Source organism: Canis lupus, chromosome 27 (genome assembly GCF_003254725.2).
Source record: "Canis lupus dingo isolate Sandy chromosome 27, ASM325472v2, whole genome shotgun sequence".
Classification (NCBI taxonomy): domain Eukaryota; kingdom Metazoa; phylum Chordata; class Mammalia; order Carnivora; family Canidae; genus Canis; species Canis lupus.
Genome location: NC_064269.1, coordinates 19,803,008 through 19,819,590, shown reverse-complemented (window position 1 = coordinate 19,819,590; position 16,583 = coordinate 19,803,008). Strand labels below are relative to the sequence as shown.

Here is a 16,583-nt window from a genome sequence, read left to right as displayed (position 1 = left end):
GCATGAAATATATGACTGCATTTCTTAAAAGGTGCCTTTATGTTTATATTCATCATGAGTTCCTTGATGGCAAAGGTTGTCTTACTCATCTCTTTCTTTGGCTATCTCTCTAGAGTCTAACACTTAACATAATCTATCATTATCTATTGCTACATAACAAACCATACCAAAACTTGGAGGCTACAAACAGTACTTCCTTACTTGCTCATGATTCTGTGGTCAACTTGTGGAGATTTCATTTGTGAAGCCTGGTTTCTGCACTACAGGGTATTGGCTGAACTCATTCAATCCTTTGCAGTCAATTGGCACATCAGCTGGGGCCTGGATGGTTTTATTTGGCTTCATCTATATGTCTGGCAGTTGACTGGGGCTGTTGGTTGAGGTATATTTGTTCTCTGCTATATGGTTTCTCATCTTTGAGATGGCTCAGCCAGGCTTCCTTGTATAGTAGTCTCAGAGTAGCAAGAGGGTAAGAGAAGATCATGCAAGGCCTCTTGAGGTCTAGAGTCCAAAGTTGCATAATGTCACTTTGGCCACATTTTTATAAAACCAAAGCAAGTGGCAGGGTCAGTCAAGATTCAATAGATAATGAAATAATCTTTACCTCTTGATGGGAGGAACAGCAAAGTCACATTGCACTGTTCATATGGGAAGGAATGATTCACTGGGGCCACAGTTGCTTCTGGCACATAGTTAAGCTTCACAAATGCCTGTAGGATACACTGAATAGATGGCTGGGAGGACGGACAGATGGAAGGATGGAGGAAAGACAGTATGGCATGGAAGCTAAAACTAGGATGAGGAATCCTAGTCCTGATGTTTGTCACTAATCATTTGGTCCTGGGCAAGCCACTTTGCCTCTCTTTACCCATCTTTCTTCACCTATAAAATAAAGGCAGGGAGTAGATAAAGTCCAAGGCCTTCGTTGAGCTAACATTTATGATTTTATAGCTATTAATCCCACTATTATACCACAGGTAGCAATAATTGCTTGCTACTTGCTTTCTTGAAATGACTTGATTCATCCATGGATGTACATTGCTAGGGAAAAATCATGTTGGTACTCATTTCATGGGAACATCCCAAATGGTGTTTCTATTGTTAGTCAGCCAACTAGAAGCAAGAACATGTTCATAATAGGTATTCTTTCAGCTTCTTTATTTTTTGTATTCGTGGTTCCTTTGAAATGACTATCAAGACTTTCTATTTAACACTATTAAAAATGTAATCCTTGTCCTGAAATACAATTTAGAATGTATGGGCTTCCTCTTCATTCATCTCCCTTAATGGAGGCAGTTGGGAAAATATTGTTGGCTACTTAGGGAAGAGATTAGGTTTGCTTAGAATTGTACTTACTTTGCAAAATATATTCTTTCAACTCTGTTCAACTTTTATTCTGTTCGGTATAAATCAAATAAAACATGTCAACCTGTGAGTTTGCAAAGGCTTAATTGCCAGGTATCAAGTAAGTTATTTCCTCTGCACACTGAAAATAATATTTAATCTTTCAAACCCCTAAAAGATCTTCAAATTACATAGTATGACAGAATTGAATTATATAAATATTGTTTGGGTTTTACTTTTCCAATTCCTTCTTTCATATGAGACAGCATAATATACTACTGATTTTTTTTTCAATTTTCTGTTCGATATCAATTTATACTGGTGGTGGTAGGATGAATGGGGAAGGTGGAAGGCAGGATTGGTAATTGTTCTAGAGGTTCACTGTAGCTGCCTTCATCTACTTAGATAATTAGCCTTTTGATATCATACTCAAACTAGTCTCCTCCTATACATTTCCAGGCTGATTTTATTTAGATGGCATTTCTTTTAAAGGGAACTCCATGGAAAGGGGTGTTAAGAAACCTTGAAAGAGAATCAGATGCAATGAGTTCACTTGTACTCTTATACTAGGTAAGTCTCAAAGCTGTATTAAAATGAGCTACTTAGATCTGTGAGTGGAATAACCTATAAAGTGAACAACTGAGTTGTGTGAGTCTTGCTTTTAGTCATGACAAAACAGCTAAAAATACAAAGCGCTAAAATGGAGCAAGAAGGATTAAAGTACAGGTCACATCCTGAGAGAAAAAGGGCTGTGGGGGAGGAAGGGGGTGGTTGCATGGAAGGGAATGGGGGAGGTAGTGTCCAGCTGGAAGCAAATGATGCCACGTAGTTCAGCTGGCCGTGAATTCTTACAGTACATCCTGTGCTGAGGTAGTTATTGCTGTTACAAGTTTAAAATAAAAAGACATCATGAGTAAGTAATTTGGTAGAGTTTATCTTAAGGGTGTTAGTTCTTTTTCAGGGAGGGAGTGGAAGTGAAGGCTGAAGGAGTAAAGGAGTTCGCTTTAATTAGCATTCAGATGATTTTTTTCTAGACAGCTAATGGCATCTGCCTAACTCAGTACTGTTCTACTTTATGTATGGCTTACTTATTATATGGTAATCTTTATTGTTATTCATTTATAATCCTTCTACTTCCAAAAAGGATTTGAAGCAACCTATGATAAAAGATACAGATATCATAAACCCTTCAAACCATTAACAGAAGAGTAAAAGTCAAAAATAAGTATTAGGAGTAGCAGAGGTAGAGGAAATAATTATATTAGAAACAAAGGGGGAAGGAAGTTGCTATAGCTCTGAACTTCTTAATAGTCAAGACAAGAATTTTTTTTCAAGTTACCAAAATTTTGGTAACTTATCCTACAAATAACCTGAGCAATTTAGATTATTTTTTTGAGAAGAGTAAAAGCAATTTAATAACAACATTAAAGGGATCCTTGGGTGGTACAGCGGTTTAGTGCCTGCCTTTGGCCTGGGGCGTGATCCTGGAGACCTAGGATTGGATCCCACGTCAAGCTCCCTGCATGGATCCTGCTTCTCCCTCTGCCTGTGTCTCTGCCTCTCTCTCTCTGTGTGACTATCATGAATAAATAAATAAAATCCTTAAAAAAAATAACAACATTAAATTGTGAGAAGTTATTAAAGACAATCTCTTTCTCACCTCTCTCACAGAATGACTTTTACTTTTTAAACATATTAACTTCTAGCTTTTGCCCCTATGCAAACATATTTTAATATTAGGGTAATCAGACTGTATTTTGTATTTTTTTCCTCATTGCCTAAATATTTTTCAGACTTTACCAATGGCTGCATATTATTGTTTTCAGCCTACATAATAGTCAATCACATTGTTGTAATGTCTTTTGCTTAACCATTTCAGTTTTGTTGACCTAGTTTCTAACATTTTACTATTGTAAAGAATGCTTTCATGCATGTAACTTTTTTTCTCTCCTGACGAATTTCTTCTTCATTCAGTCAATAAATACTTAATGATATTTTTTTTTGCATATGCCAGTCATGGGCTATGCCCTGGGGACACAGAGTTAAATATTTTCAAAGTCCAGAGGAGAAATGCATAACTTTCTTGGGCAAGGAGATACCACAAAAGGTTTCACAGACAATGTGATATTCGAATAGTCCCTAAGAATAATAATGAAAAAAAGTACTTGCCAAATTTCTTTCCAGATAGGTTTTATCAGACCACAATGTTGATATTATAAAACATTTCCTTAAAAAAAATTCCTTCTTTTCCTATATTTTCAAAACTATACCAGTATTTGTGTTATTATTAAATTTTAAAAAAATAGAATGCTTGAAATTTACCTCAATTTGCTTTCTTTTGCTTAGATTATATTTGAGGATAATATAGTATCTGTGTAGATTCTGTTCATGGTCTTCATGCTTTCACCTCTATGACAGGACAAGTAGAAAGAATAAGACTTGAGAGTCTTATTTATAAGACAACTTTGCCATTTGTTGGTAACGTAAATCAGGGTAAATTATCTGATCTTGCTAAGCTGTAGTTTTCCCAACAGCAACGTTAGAATAACAATACTTAACCTTGTATGATTATTGGAAAGATTAAATGAGAGAATGAGTAAAACATCTGGAATATTATCATGTATTGAAATACTGATGTTTTCCTGGTAGGGTTAAGGAGTTCTTTACATATGTTAACCCTATGTCCTATTTGGTGATAATAATTCCCCCAACGTATTGTTCTTCTATTTTCAATTTACAGTAAAAGAACCTTATATTTTAAAAGCTCTCTATTTTTGCTTTTATTTCCTTTATGTTTTAAAGTTGAGTAAGTGTTTTGTTAAATATTAGAATTTCTGACAGTTTTTCTATTGTAAGATTATATGGAATTCTTTGAACCATTTGGGATCTATTTACTTATGTAGAAATATAATGTTTGACATAGCAAATATCAATTGAACTTTTATACACGTTTTTCTGCAATCAAAACTACTGTCTCAAAACATGAGAGTTCAACATTGCTGGTATTTTCTTTTCAGTACCTAAAATCACAGATTTCCCCAAGCAGGTTACAATAGACCTGCAGCTTGTCGAGATAGATTTTTAGATAGAAACTGTAGACTTGATGTGAGATCAATGAAATCATAAAGGCTGAGATAATATTTACAGAATTATTCATGTCGACAAACACTTAGCTCAGGTTCCTTGCATATTTACTTGTCATAGAGCATTATAAAAAAAGGTAAACATTTCTTAGAACTGTCTTTATTATAGCCTGAGTCTAAAACCTTAAACAAAAATTCTGAGCAGTTGCAAGGTCTAACTTCCATAGTCTGTAAATTTAAATTCTATTTTTTGACATGACTTTGAAATGGCATCTTATGCATATTTAAGAGATGAAAGATAAAGGAGCAAGAACTCAATTAAAAATTAGTGTTTCATTTAATGGGAGAAAACTCTTTTGCAGGCCAGCTTTGGTTTATCAATTTACCTAGCCTCAGTTCCCACAGCTTTGAAATTTATACCAAAAGTTCTCACATTTGAAGACCTTTTTCTACCTTGTATGCCTTTGTGTGTTAGTCTTTCTACCTATAATGGACTTTCAAGTTTTAGAGTTCTGATCAACTTCTGATCTTTGTAGACCCAAAATAAAGGCAAAACCTTCTCTAAAACCTTTAGACATCATTGCTGACTCTTTCCCTTAGTAATCTCTGGAGTTTTTATGTTTTCACTGTTGTATGAAACCCATTGCCTATGTCTGGGAGGCAGCATTCACTGGCTTTGGAGCAAGGACTTTTAAATCGGTTGTGGGCTTGAGTCCTAGTTCTTCCATTTACTAGCAGAAGAGCCTTACACAAGTCAATGACCTCTCCATGTCTCAATTTTCTCATCTGTAAAATGGGGATAATAATAGTATCTTATGAAGTTATTTTGAGAAATAAGTGAGATGATGCATATTAAACATTTAATCTAGTTTCTGACACATAGAGACAAGACATATGCTAGTTACTTTTTGTTATATAACCATTTCCCCCACCCCAGCTGTCTATTGTTTCATAAAAATGCCCCAAAACTGGATGACTTAGAATAACAAACACCTATTATTTCCATTTCTATGGTCAGGAATCTGAGTGCAGCCTAGTTGGATGCTTATGGCTCAGAGTTTTTCAAAAGACTTTAATTAAGATATTGGCTAGGGCTCCATCTTCAGGCCCTTGTCTCATGGGCCACTCCATCTGTTCCTTGTCTCAAGGGCAGCTCACAGTACAGCAGTTAGCCTCTTTTACAAGCCAGTGAGAAGGTATACCTAAGACAGAAGTTATGGTTTTTGTTTTTTGTTTTGTAATACAATCATCAGCCCATCATTTTTTATTTCTTGTATTTGTTAGAATACAAAGTCCATTACTCTAGGTCCAGTTCACATTCAAGGTGAAGAAATGACACAAATTTCTGAATATCAGGAGGAAGAAATCATTGGGGTCATCTCAGATACTGCCTAGCACAAGGAGGGCTGGAGCCTCCAAATTTTTGTTTTTATGTTTTCAATGCATGGCATGACATGGCTCAATAGATCCTTACCCTATAGCTAAGAACTTTTTCTTAGTTCTGGAAAGTATGAGAGATTCTTAGTTATCGGCTACCTACACAGCATTGTTTTTGTTCTTCCTCCTTAGGGTAATAGCTATTACCAAAGCATGAACCCACAAAAGGTAGAAGGATATTGGCAGCGGCCTGCCTCACATCTTTGTAACGGGAGGGATGGACTCCCAGATAGCATGCATGAAGAAAGATTTAAAAATGGGGGAAATTTACGTATATCAGTTACTTACCTGAAACTTTTGCTTAGTGTGAAGAAAGAGAATGAACTTTGTATTCCTTCTAAACTTGTTAGATGTTGCTACATTAAGGGAAAGAGAATTCAAATGATAACCAGTTAAGACAGATATCTCCTATGATATAGCACCTGGTTGTATACATCTGATTGTAACCATGGCTTGTGCTGATCAATCTCCTAATAGCTGGCTAAATAAATTCCTAATATCCCAGGGCTCCTGGGATGAACCTCCCTCAGAAAATCCCTGGGCTTATGAGTCCTGGGCAGAAATCTTGTTTCATCTGATGTCATTGAGTATGGAGAGATGCTGGTGGAAAGATAATGCTTAGTAGCCAGCTACTTATTTTCTTTATTTTAGTCTTCCTGCAGAGTAACCACAAAATCCCTGGGTAGACCACTTAGAAAATATCCCTCTAGTCTCACAAATGTTAGTTTTCCTCCATGTTCTTTTAAACATCTTTCATGTTGATGGCTAGAAATTATTAAAGCAGTATCTGATTGCAATTTTTAAATTTTTAACCATTGGTAGGTAGGATTGAGGAAGTGTTTTTTCCATAATCTTAGGCATAGGAATGCTACACAATAGATCACCAATAAATGCAAGCTACTGTAATAATATTACTATGCTTTTTCCAAAAAACAATCCCCTCTTGATTGTTTCATAGCAGCTAATGATCATGCTCTGTTATTTATGCATTTATACATCTACAGAGAATTCTAGGATAGTAAGCAGTAGGCATGTGAAAGCCCCTTGCTCAAAAGGCCACCCTGCCTGGGGTGTAGGCCTTTTTTTGCTGTCCATGATTGCTTTCTTCTCTTTCCAACATAGGCTCTCATCATTCTGCTAGACTAGCCAACTGACAGTTCACAGAACTTCTTACCATCCATCTCACCCTACAGTTCCAGAGTGTTCTTTGTTCCTCCTACAGAGCAACTTTAGGTTTGAGGCTGCTAAGACTCTTCCTTCCTCTTTGGAGTCATGGAGCATCTATTTCCATCTAATCACCCATCTATTCATTCATTTGTATATTTGTTCATCACTTTTGAGAAAAAAAAAACGATAGGGTTCTTGGGATCCAAGAGTTAGCAGTCTAATAGGTTTGATGAGACATGAGCATAAATAATGGTGATGAAGAGCAGTGTAGGAGAGGCAGTGGGAGGCTGGCAGCCAGTGTTCCAAGGGTTTGGAAAAAGAAGGTCATTGCTGCCTGAAGTGATCAGAAAAGGCTTTGTGGAAAATGTATGATGGGGAGGATTTTATCAGGTTAAAATAGTGAGATGGACCTTTTACAAGGTGAGGAGAACATGAAGAAGTGGGAGAAGGCCGTGGATGGAAGATGGAGACAAGTCCAGTGTGCAAAGAAGCAGGTCTGTGGTGTGGAGACAGGGTTTGGATCCCAGGCCTTCTGGATGGAGAATAAAACAGTGCCAAACTGGGATGCAAATGCCCGATGTATTACTTAAGCTTTCTAAATCTGTTTCCTCACCTGTGAAGTAAGATTGTTTACCTCACAGAACTGTTATGAGAATCAAATGAGACAATATGTATACTGTGGCAAGCTAATTTTTTATATATTACCTGAGGTCCTTCCCCACTACTGCTGTCCATAAGTTCCCCTCCTCTGTCTTTATTCCTACCACCTTCTCCTTGCAGTAGCTAGACCTATTCCTTGTCTCAGGGCAAGAATGTGGCAGAGCAGAAAGAAGAGAAAAAAGGGAGTATCTTCCCATTTCCAAATCCCACCACCTTAGGGGAATGGGAAAGACTGTGGAATTATCCACATTTCTGAGAGTCTGATAATGTTAGAACTCTCTAGATTATCACTTGGATTCCCCCCAGGAAAGGTGGAGTGGAGAGAGTGAGGCACTGGTCCTACACAGCAAGGTTCCACTTGGTCTCCTCGATAGGTGAGCTATAAAACTCAGGAGGTGGACATGTGGATAAAGTCCCTGAAAGCTACTTAGCCTAAGAAGGGAACTGCTTTGCAGTGAGTATTGGCAAACAGGGCTACAGACCCACAGAGAATCCCATACTCTAATTTACAAGAAAGCCACAGAATGACTGAGCTGCTCCAAAGGGTGGAGCTCACCTAAAATGGCCAGGAGACAGGGGCTCAGGCTGTCTCAGGGCTGAGCTGGGAGAAGAATGCCGGAAGGGCCATAGATCGCTAAGCAAGGACACGGCACTTGGAGAACCAGATACTTCCCCAGACACTACAACAGCTTGATATTGGGTGAACCCTTAGATCTCTCATATAACCCTTGAGAAAAAGGGATTTCAGCTGAACTAATAATCAAATTTCTGTGGCCGCAAGCAATAGAACTCAAAATAGAAATTCAGTTGGTATAGAAAAAAATAAATAAATAAAAACATTTGCCTTGCATATCGGTGTTGTGGCCTGAAATAGGTATTCATTATAGTAACTTTAAAAACTTTAAAATGTTAACAACTAAAATGAAAACGAAGCTGGAAAACTAGGTGCGGACTGGAGTGTGCACTGCCCTGGAATAGCATCTGGCGAGGGTTCTCTACTTCCCTATTCTCAGCCTCAGAACAGTAAAAACTGTGGCCCAGCTGTTCTGGTTGTAAAGGGCAGCTATGTAGGGCAATACTCCCAGAAGCCTTCTGTGCTCCCAAATCAGCTCCATAAAAAAGTAAGTGTTCTAAATATCAGGCATGTCGATACCAACAACCACAGAAATTCAGCACCAAACGTTTTTATCTTTGTGGCAGATGGTGGCCTCTTTGTGAAACAGCATTTCTCAGAGCAAGGATGCTTTTCAACACTTGAAATAGCTGAGACCACTTACAATCCTTAAAATTAGAGGAAGCGTCATCTCGGAGAAAACCTTCAGGGCAACTTAACTCTTCGAACCAGATGCCTTGTGGAAGAGCATCTTTTCATATCTGGAACTTTTTTCCATTCCCTAACTGGAATTACGAATTGTGATTAATTCATATTTATTGAATACTCTCTCTGAGCCAGACAGCATGATAGGGGCTGGTGGTACAATAGTAAAGAGGCAGAGCTCCTTTCTTCAAGGAACTTAAAAAATTTTAATAGCATGTGTTAGTAACAATAAGGCTATAAAGAAAGTAGTCTTATTATCTTCATTTTACAGCTAAAAGAACTGAAATTCAGATAAATTAATAAAATAGCCCCAGGTCACCTAGCTAGAAAAGGCCAGATCTGTGATCTTAATCACGACACTAGTGTCCAGTAAGGAATGAAGATGAACAGGTTTGGGACTACAAAACAGCATGATGGAAGCTCTGATTAGGTTCTCTGTAAGATCTTGGGAAAGGCTTTATCCTGTCACAGGAGGGCAGGTGCTATCTAAGAACTTGAGATGGGCCCTTACCTGTCTCAGAAGGACAGGGTGGGGTTCCCGGAGGAAGCTACATAAACAGAAAGATTGTCAACTGGGTACCTGGTTCAGAGGATTTGCTCTGGGTGCTAGGTCATGGCCATTAGGATTCATTTTTCATTCTTCAGTCTATGAAAGTTAAGTTCAAAGCACATACTCTTTGATGTTTGTCCTCAGTGGAACAAGGACAATTGCTTTTCATTGAGCCTGGATTCTTTATTACCCTTCTTCTTACCCTGCAAATATAATCATGGAGCATTAGTGTTTACTGGCTGTGGAGACTACCTAAGGGGTGAGGCAGTGGGTGGGGCTACCATGGCTGGGGTCAGCTGGTCCTGCAGGCAGCACGATGGCCCTGGTCCAGCCTCCAGCCCATGCCAACAGCCTCTCACTCCATCTGTGTCGGCCAGCCTCCAGAAACACCATGAGACGGGTCTGAGTCCACACTGACCCTGCCTAACCCTTGGCCAGAAAATGACCTCACTAAGCATCAGTGGGGACTCCAGACACAGCCAGGAAGGAAGCACACCAGGAGAAAGCGGTGTGAGGCAGTAAATGACTGTTATTATTGATGTGTCTCGGAAAGGAAGGAAAAGGTAAGACTCTGTTTTGAGGTAAAATTCGACACAGAAAACCAATGCTCTCATGTTCTAGTCTTAAACCCTTGAAAGCACCTGGGAATTCCTGTCAGCATTACTTGAGCCACCCACCATTTGTCTTCTCTAATTAGATCCCCATTTCCTCACACATGAGAATCAAAGGTAACTAAGACCAATAATTTAATTATGTTTTCAACACTATTTAGTTACAGATGTCTCAAAGCGTTCCAGAAATTACTATATATTTTATTTTTGATGTATATTTATAAGGCCTAGGCTTAAATACGCATCTACTAGTTTGAAGGTAATACATTCTCCAGGATCATTTGTTCTTTTTGATTGCAAATATGCAGTATTTCAGCGACATGTGGGTCAGATATGCTTGGGAAAGAAGATAGTCTAGGACTGTCACTACGGTTTGTAATGTTTCTTTGGAAAATATTAGAAATTAACCACTTTATAATCAAATTTTACTAACACATTCAGGAGGAAATAACATACACATGTTAAGGTAGTTGTGATCTTTTCGTTAGTATGTTTTCTGGGTGCGTATGACAGGTAATCCAGTGATGTGCACCATCGACACTTGTTTTTTCTTTGTAGCTATTGATGAAGGGGGGACTATTTCTAGCTCTCTAGAAGTTAATGCGGCTGTTTAATGCTCAGAGAGGAATGGGGCCACCCTCTGGGCTTTTGTGGCTTGCTTATGATGTTTTAAAGAGGCCTGCCAGGAACAAAACAGGCAATATTTATGTAATTGTAAACAGATCTGTAGATCCTTTATAGCTGAGATAATCTGTACAAGGAAGGGGGCTCTCTTTATTCTTTAGAAGGGAACCAGGACCTTGTCTACTCGCTCTGTAACTGTCTTTGAGGCCATGTACTGTGCGGCTGTGTGTCCTGCTAAGCAAATGGTCAGTATGTGATAATTCACTGATTACTCAAGCCTTCCCGAGTTAGTGGCATGAGCTAGGTAGTGTGGCAACCTGTTATTAGTGTCTGTACAGCTTGGGCCAGGCAGATTGCCCCGAGAGAGGACAAGGTGTGCCAGAGAGAACTTGAAATGGGCATCAGGGAGGTAGATTCCAGACATCTACCTTTTACAAACTGCGTGGCCAGTGCCTCCTACCCCACTTCTTCAGGAGCAAAGTTTCTATACTGATTCTACACATACCAGAATCTCAATGAAGTGACAAGAAAGCCAGCCAGGTCCAGGCATTTCAGTGTCTGATACTGGGGTGGTTGGGACATAGGAAGTGGAGCTCTGACATGTCACATCACAATACAATACATATGTTGTAATAGAGAGGTTTATGATCTTCATACACTTTATTCTAATCTGACTGTTGTGTTTGCCATAAAATGTGTTAGATATTGTTAGTGATCTGACATTTTTTATTTTTATTTATTTATTTTTATTTATTCATGATAGACGGAGAGAGAGAGAGAGAGAGAGAGGCAGAGACACAGGCAGAGAGAGAAGCAGGCTCCATGCCAGGAGCCCGACTCAGGACTCGATCCCAGGACCCCAGGACCGCACCCTGGGCCAAAGGCAGGCGCCAAACCGCTGAGCCACCCAGGGATCCCCTGTTAGTGATCTGACATTAAAAAAAAAAAAAAAAAGAACAGATTCTGCTTTTCTTCTTATAACCCTCTGGATCAATCTAATGAGAAAGAATCCTGAGCTTCTAGGGAGGACTGTTATAAGAGCAACAACAACAAAGTATCATCCACAACTACTTACTCATGTAAACCAGGGTTCCCTCAATATTATGAAACAAAACAAATACAGAAATAAACCAAATTCTGAGGCTCATGTAAGAGTGCAACTATCTCAGTATGATTTTTTTCTTTTTTTGTGCTTCTTGAAATGATCTATGTTCTCTCATCAATTGGCTTAATAATAAATAAATATCATGAATTTGTATTTATAAAAAACATATTTACACTGGCAAAACAGAGCCTTTGTTATTTTATAACAGGGTGACCTCTATCCTCCTTTGCCTGGGTCTGTCCCAGTTTTAGCACTGAACATTCTTCATCCTAAACCCATCAAATGTCCTGGTCAAACTGGATGGCTGGTTGCCCTGTTTATATATCAGAACTCTATGTTAAGATTTAGTTTTTTAAAAGGATCCTGCTACTGAAAATAGTTTTTTTCAAATTACTGACGGATGTTCAAATATGGTGAGCAAATAATTTATTATCCAAATCTGGACATCCTTGAAAGTGAAAGGGGGCATGCATAGGACAAGAAGCAAACCCTATCTTGAAGATTCCTTCCAATTCTAAAAGGCTAGGATTCTCTCTGATTGAGAAGTATTTCACATCGTTTTATGCTTAAGGGTCATTGATCTGAGCATAAATTCACACTCTTTATTTGATCATAAACAGAAAAGAGAAACAAGATGAGCCAGAAAAGAATTTTGACTAATACCTGGTTACGCCTTGGAACTGGTTGGTTCAAAGATAAATCCCTCATGTCAAATTACTTTCTTGTGATTCACTTCATTTCTCATCGAAGCTAAATGAAAAGGAAAAATGTTAATTAAAGGTTGTAGTAAGTTAGGCTCCAGTTGACTAAGGCTTTATTTTGTCTAAACCAATCTCTAGGGTGAATAAACTAACTATTCCATGAATGAACAAAATTCATGTGGTCTGTTACCTCTGCACAATCTGAAGGAAAAACAAATGCCTGGCAACTTGCAAACTTCCTGTCCCCAAAAGGCGGTGGGAGGGATGCGTGGGGGGTATGACACGCCTGCTCTTCATGCCCACACCAGCTGTTTGTAAGGCAGTACGCAGGCTCTTGTCCTTTAGCAAATGTGCTTTGTATAAATCCTGTCCACACACATTGGGCTCTTCACTGACCTTTCTTAAATTGCTTTACTTTAGTGGCCATTACTAACTTCCTTAGCTCTGAATCAGGAAACTCCCTCCCCCTACCCCTTTTCTTTTTTTTTTTTTTTTTTTTTCCTGGAAGGGTACTCAAAGATCATCTAGCCCTTTTCTGTCAAGATAGACATAATAGCATGATGGCAGTGGCTCGGATGCTGGCGCATCGAAGCAAATGAGGTGCCCTTGGTAATTCTGCGATGGTATGGTTTCTCCCACTTTCAGGTTTTCACACTAAATATGATTAGGGTGCTTTTCAGGTCATAAAAAGAAGCCTTGCTCACTACTACTGAAATATTTATATTGTATTCTTTTTTTTTCTTTTGTATATCTGTATCTGCCTATTATCTTTAAATTTGTTTAGGAACAAGGAGTCTTTTCTGGTGAATGACATATTCACATGACCATTTAGGATATACTCTATATTTCAATCTTTTCCTTTTTTCCATGTTGAACATCGTAAAGTTATCTAAATGATGACAGATGAGCACCGCACTCCAGCCTCTTCCTTAGAGTTTCATCGCTGTCAGCATTTGCACGGAACTACATCATCGTTCTGATTCACCCGCTGAATAATCTGTTCTGTCTCTGTTCTATTTCCCCAACTTTGTAACACCTTACTTGGACTGTTTTTTTAGGTGATTCCAAGACCCCTTGTATCCTCCACAGAGAAAGCACCAGCACTGCTGCAAAATTCCTGAGTAATGTAGTCCTCTGAGCTGTGGATTTGAACATTGTATGTGTGGTTTATATGTAGACTTCAATATATGGATTTAAATGATTGATCCATAGATTAATATGGACATATAAAAATAAATATACAAATAGTTGATCAATAGATTAATATAAAATGGATAGATAGAAAAAAATGGATAGATCCATTGTGTGTGTGTGTGTGTGTGTGTGTGTGTGGCTAGCATGTCAGCTATTGGTAAGACAATGATCTGAACAAGGACAGACTTGTTTGTTGTTGTTGTTGTTTTTTTTAAGATTTATTTATTTACTCATAAGAGACACAGACTGAGAGGGAGAGGCAGAGGAAGAAGCAGGCTCCTTGCAGGGAGCCCAATGGGGGACTCAATCCCGGATTCTGGGATCACGACCTGAGCTGAAGGCAGGCGTCCAACCGCTGAGCCACCCAGGTGTCCTGTACAGACTTGTTTTAAACAGCTCCACTGTAAGCACCCATGTAGAACTGACTTGTCACTTATGGTCACATTGCTGGCTAAGCAGAGGTTGATCACAGATAATAAAAATCACCCATGTTTATTGAATGGAAACACTTATGGACACTCTTCCACACACTCTATTACTCACTTTATCCTCATGGCACTATTGAGGTAGGTACTTCTATTGTCCCACAGAATTCAGGCAAGTTTGCCTGGCTAGCCAGTTGTAGAACTTGAGTGACCAAAGTCTCGGTTTGTCCAAGACTGAGGGGGCTTGCAAGAGGTGAGACTTCCATCGTTAAAAATCAGAAAAGTCTCTTGCAAACCAGGACAAATGGGTCTCACTGTCAATATGGCCAGAAACTGAAACCAGGAAGTTGGGGTTCAGAGGCTGCCCTGCTAACTATCACATTACTCTGCCTCTCTTGGCTGAGTTCAATAGTAAGTCACAGTTTGCAACATGCATGACTGTTTCCCAGTGCAAATATTCAAGAACTTGAATAAGCCATTAATATTAGGGTGGACCTGGGAGCATCCTCACTGACAAGGCTTTCCTGCTCTCTTCCTCAGTTGCATAAACCTGAACATATAAAATGCTCTTATGTAAGTCAGCTCTAAATTACTATTTTCCCTTTTCAGGGTGTAATTTCTTGAATCCTTTCTCTTGTTTTTCCTACCTTACAAACCCCAATTCCTGAAGTTTAGTGTTTCCAAACACAACTTTATCCCCACATAAGGAGGGAGCTTTTCTAAAGTTGCTCTATGCTGTAGAGTTCTGCTGCATTAGGCAGAGCATTCTGGTTATGTGACTTTAATCTCCTGGTTTACATGATTAAGGGTGAAGAAAATTCAAGGGTTTTCTCTCAAATCCCTAAAAGAGGAAGACTACCATGCTTGCTTTCTTCTTGGAGCGTTGTTCCTCCTTGGATTCTGAACTCTGGAATGGAGTTCATCTTTCCCCTCCCATGGAGGACTCCCTTGTGCAAAATTCTTTAAAGACCCAACCTTTGCCCGAATCTCTCTCATGGCTGGGTCCTTGGGAGCTCCAGAGACAGCGTTTTACTTTAAAAAAAAAGGGCACTTGACGGGATGAGCACTGGGTGTTATTCTGTATGTTGGCAAATTGAACACCAATAAAAATAAATTTATTATTAAAAAAATAAAAAAATAAAAGCAAAATGGAAAAAAAAGAACTAATTGTGGCAAAGTTCTTTTTTATAATGTGCTGAGATTTGTCGGTTTTTAACATTATCCGTTCACTCTCCTGTTTTCTGAAGCAAATAGCATGAACTACTTCACTTTAAGACATACGAAGGTAGCTTGAATGTCTCCCTTCAACTTTTTCTTCTCCAGACTAAAGACCCCAGGTCCCCCCTCCGTATCAGTGGTTTCCACATATTTTTTTCCAAAGGAAACCTTACATTGAAATAAAAGGTGAAAAAAAAAAGGTGAAAAGGTGAAATCAATGTTTAATTAGTGTATAGTTATTTTATAAGTTTACATTTATAATATTTCCTTATTATAAAGTCAGTTAAGGACAGTAATGGGACTGTATATTAAAAAACTAAAACAATCGAAATGGAGCTTATAGACTTGCTGCAAAATTGCATCAGCACCCAGTTATCTTCTGTACTGAGGAGATCCTGATTTGCAAATAGTATTAGTTTTCTAAAGCAATGTTCGTTGCAATCTGAAGATTCTCTTTAATTAAATTGATGCAAATGATTGAAAGAGAATTAACAGGACACTTTTGTTTCAAAATTTCACTGCCAATAATATCTGTCAATTGCTTACTTTTTTTACAATGCATAATAAGTCACATAGGAAGCTCACAGTATGCCAAAGCTCTTTCACATTTTGTCACTATGACTCAACAGGTCTTGGTCATCTCTTCTTTTTGTACAATTCATTATTATATATAATACATATTATACATCATGCTAAAGGCATGTGCTGAACAAACTTAATGAAGCCTTACTTGACCTTCATTTGAATGTGGCATATCTGTACTCGACTCTGGAGAAAAGTAATATACTCATAATTTTATACAAGCATATATGAGCAGAACTGGATTTTTGTGGGTCAATCTGGAAGGTTCTGAGTGAGTTTTATCCCTTTTATTATTTTCTGCATTTTCAGAATGTCTTAGAGTGAGCTTATCAACTTTTGGAAATTATATTTTTTTCATTTTTATTCTTATTACGCATGTCTGCTTTAATAATGTAAAAATAATTGCATAACAAGAAATTCAGAGATATCGCTAATATAATTACAGAGTGAGACTCTGGGAATGTTTTTCCCTATTACACTTTAGGTTCTCTTATAGGAATATGTCATTTTTGACAGTTCTCTAATTTTTATTTAATGTGGCAAAATTAAAGAATTACTACTGAG

At 38.3% G+C, this 16,583-nt stretch overlaps 1 protein-coding gene across 1 annotated transcript in view; it reads right to left on the bottom strand.

The window, feature by feature from the left end:
• The window catches only part of PTHLH (parathyroid hormone like hormone), a 125,684-nt gene that overhangs the window by 54,145 nt on the left and 54,956 nt on the right, over positions 1-16,583 (bottom strand). Inside the window, exon 2 of the mRNA XM_035707364.2 lies at positions 12,563-12,649. The gene's annotated coding sequence lies outside the window, so the exon portion shown is untranslated. The remainder of the gene's footprint in view (positions 1-12,562; positions 12,650-16,583) is intronic.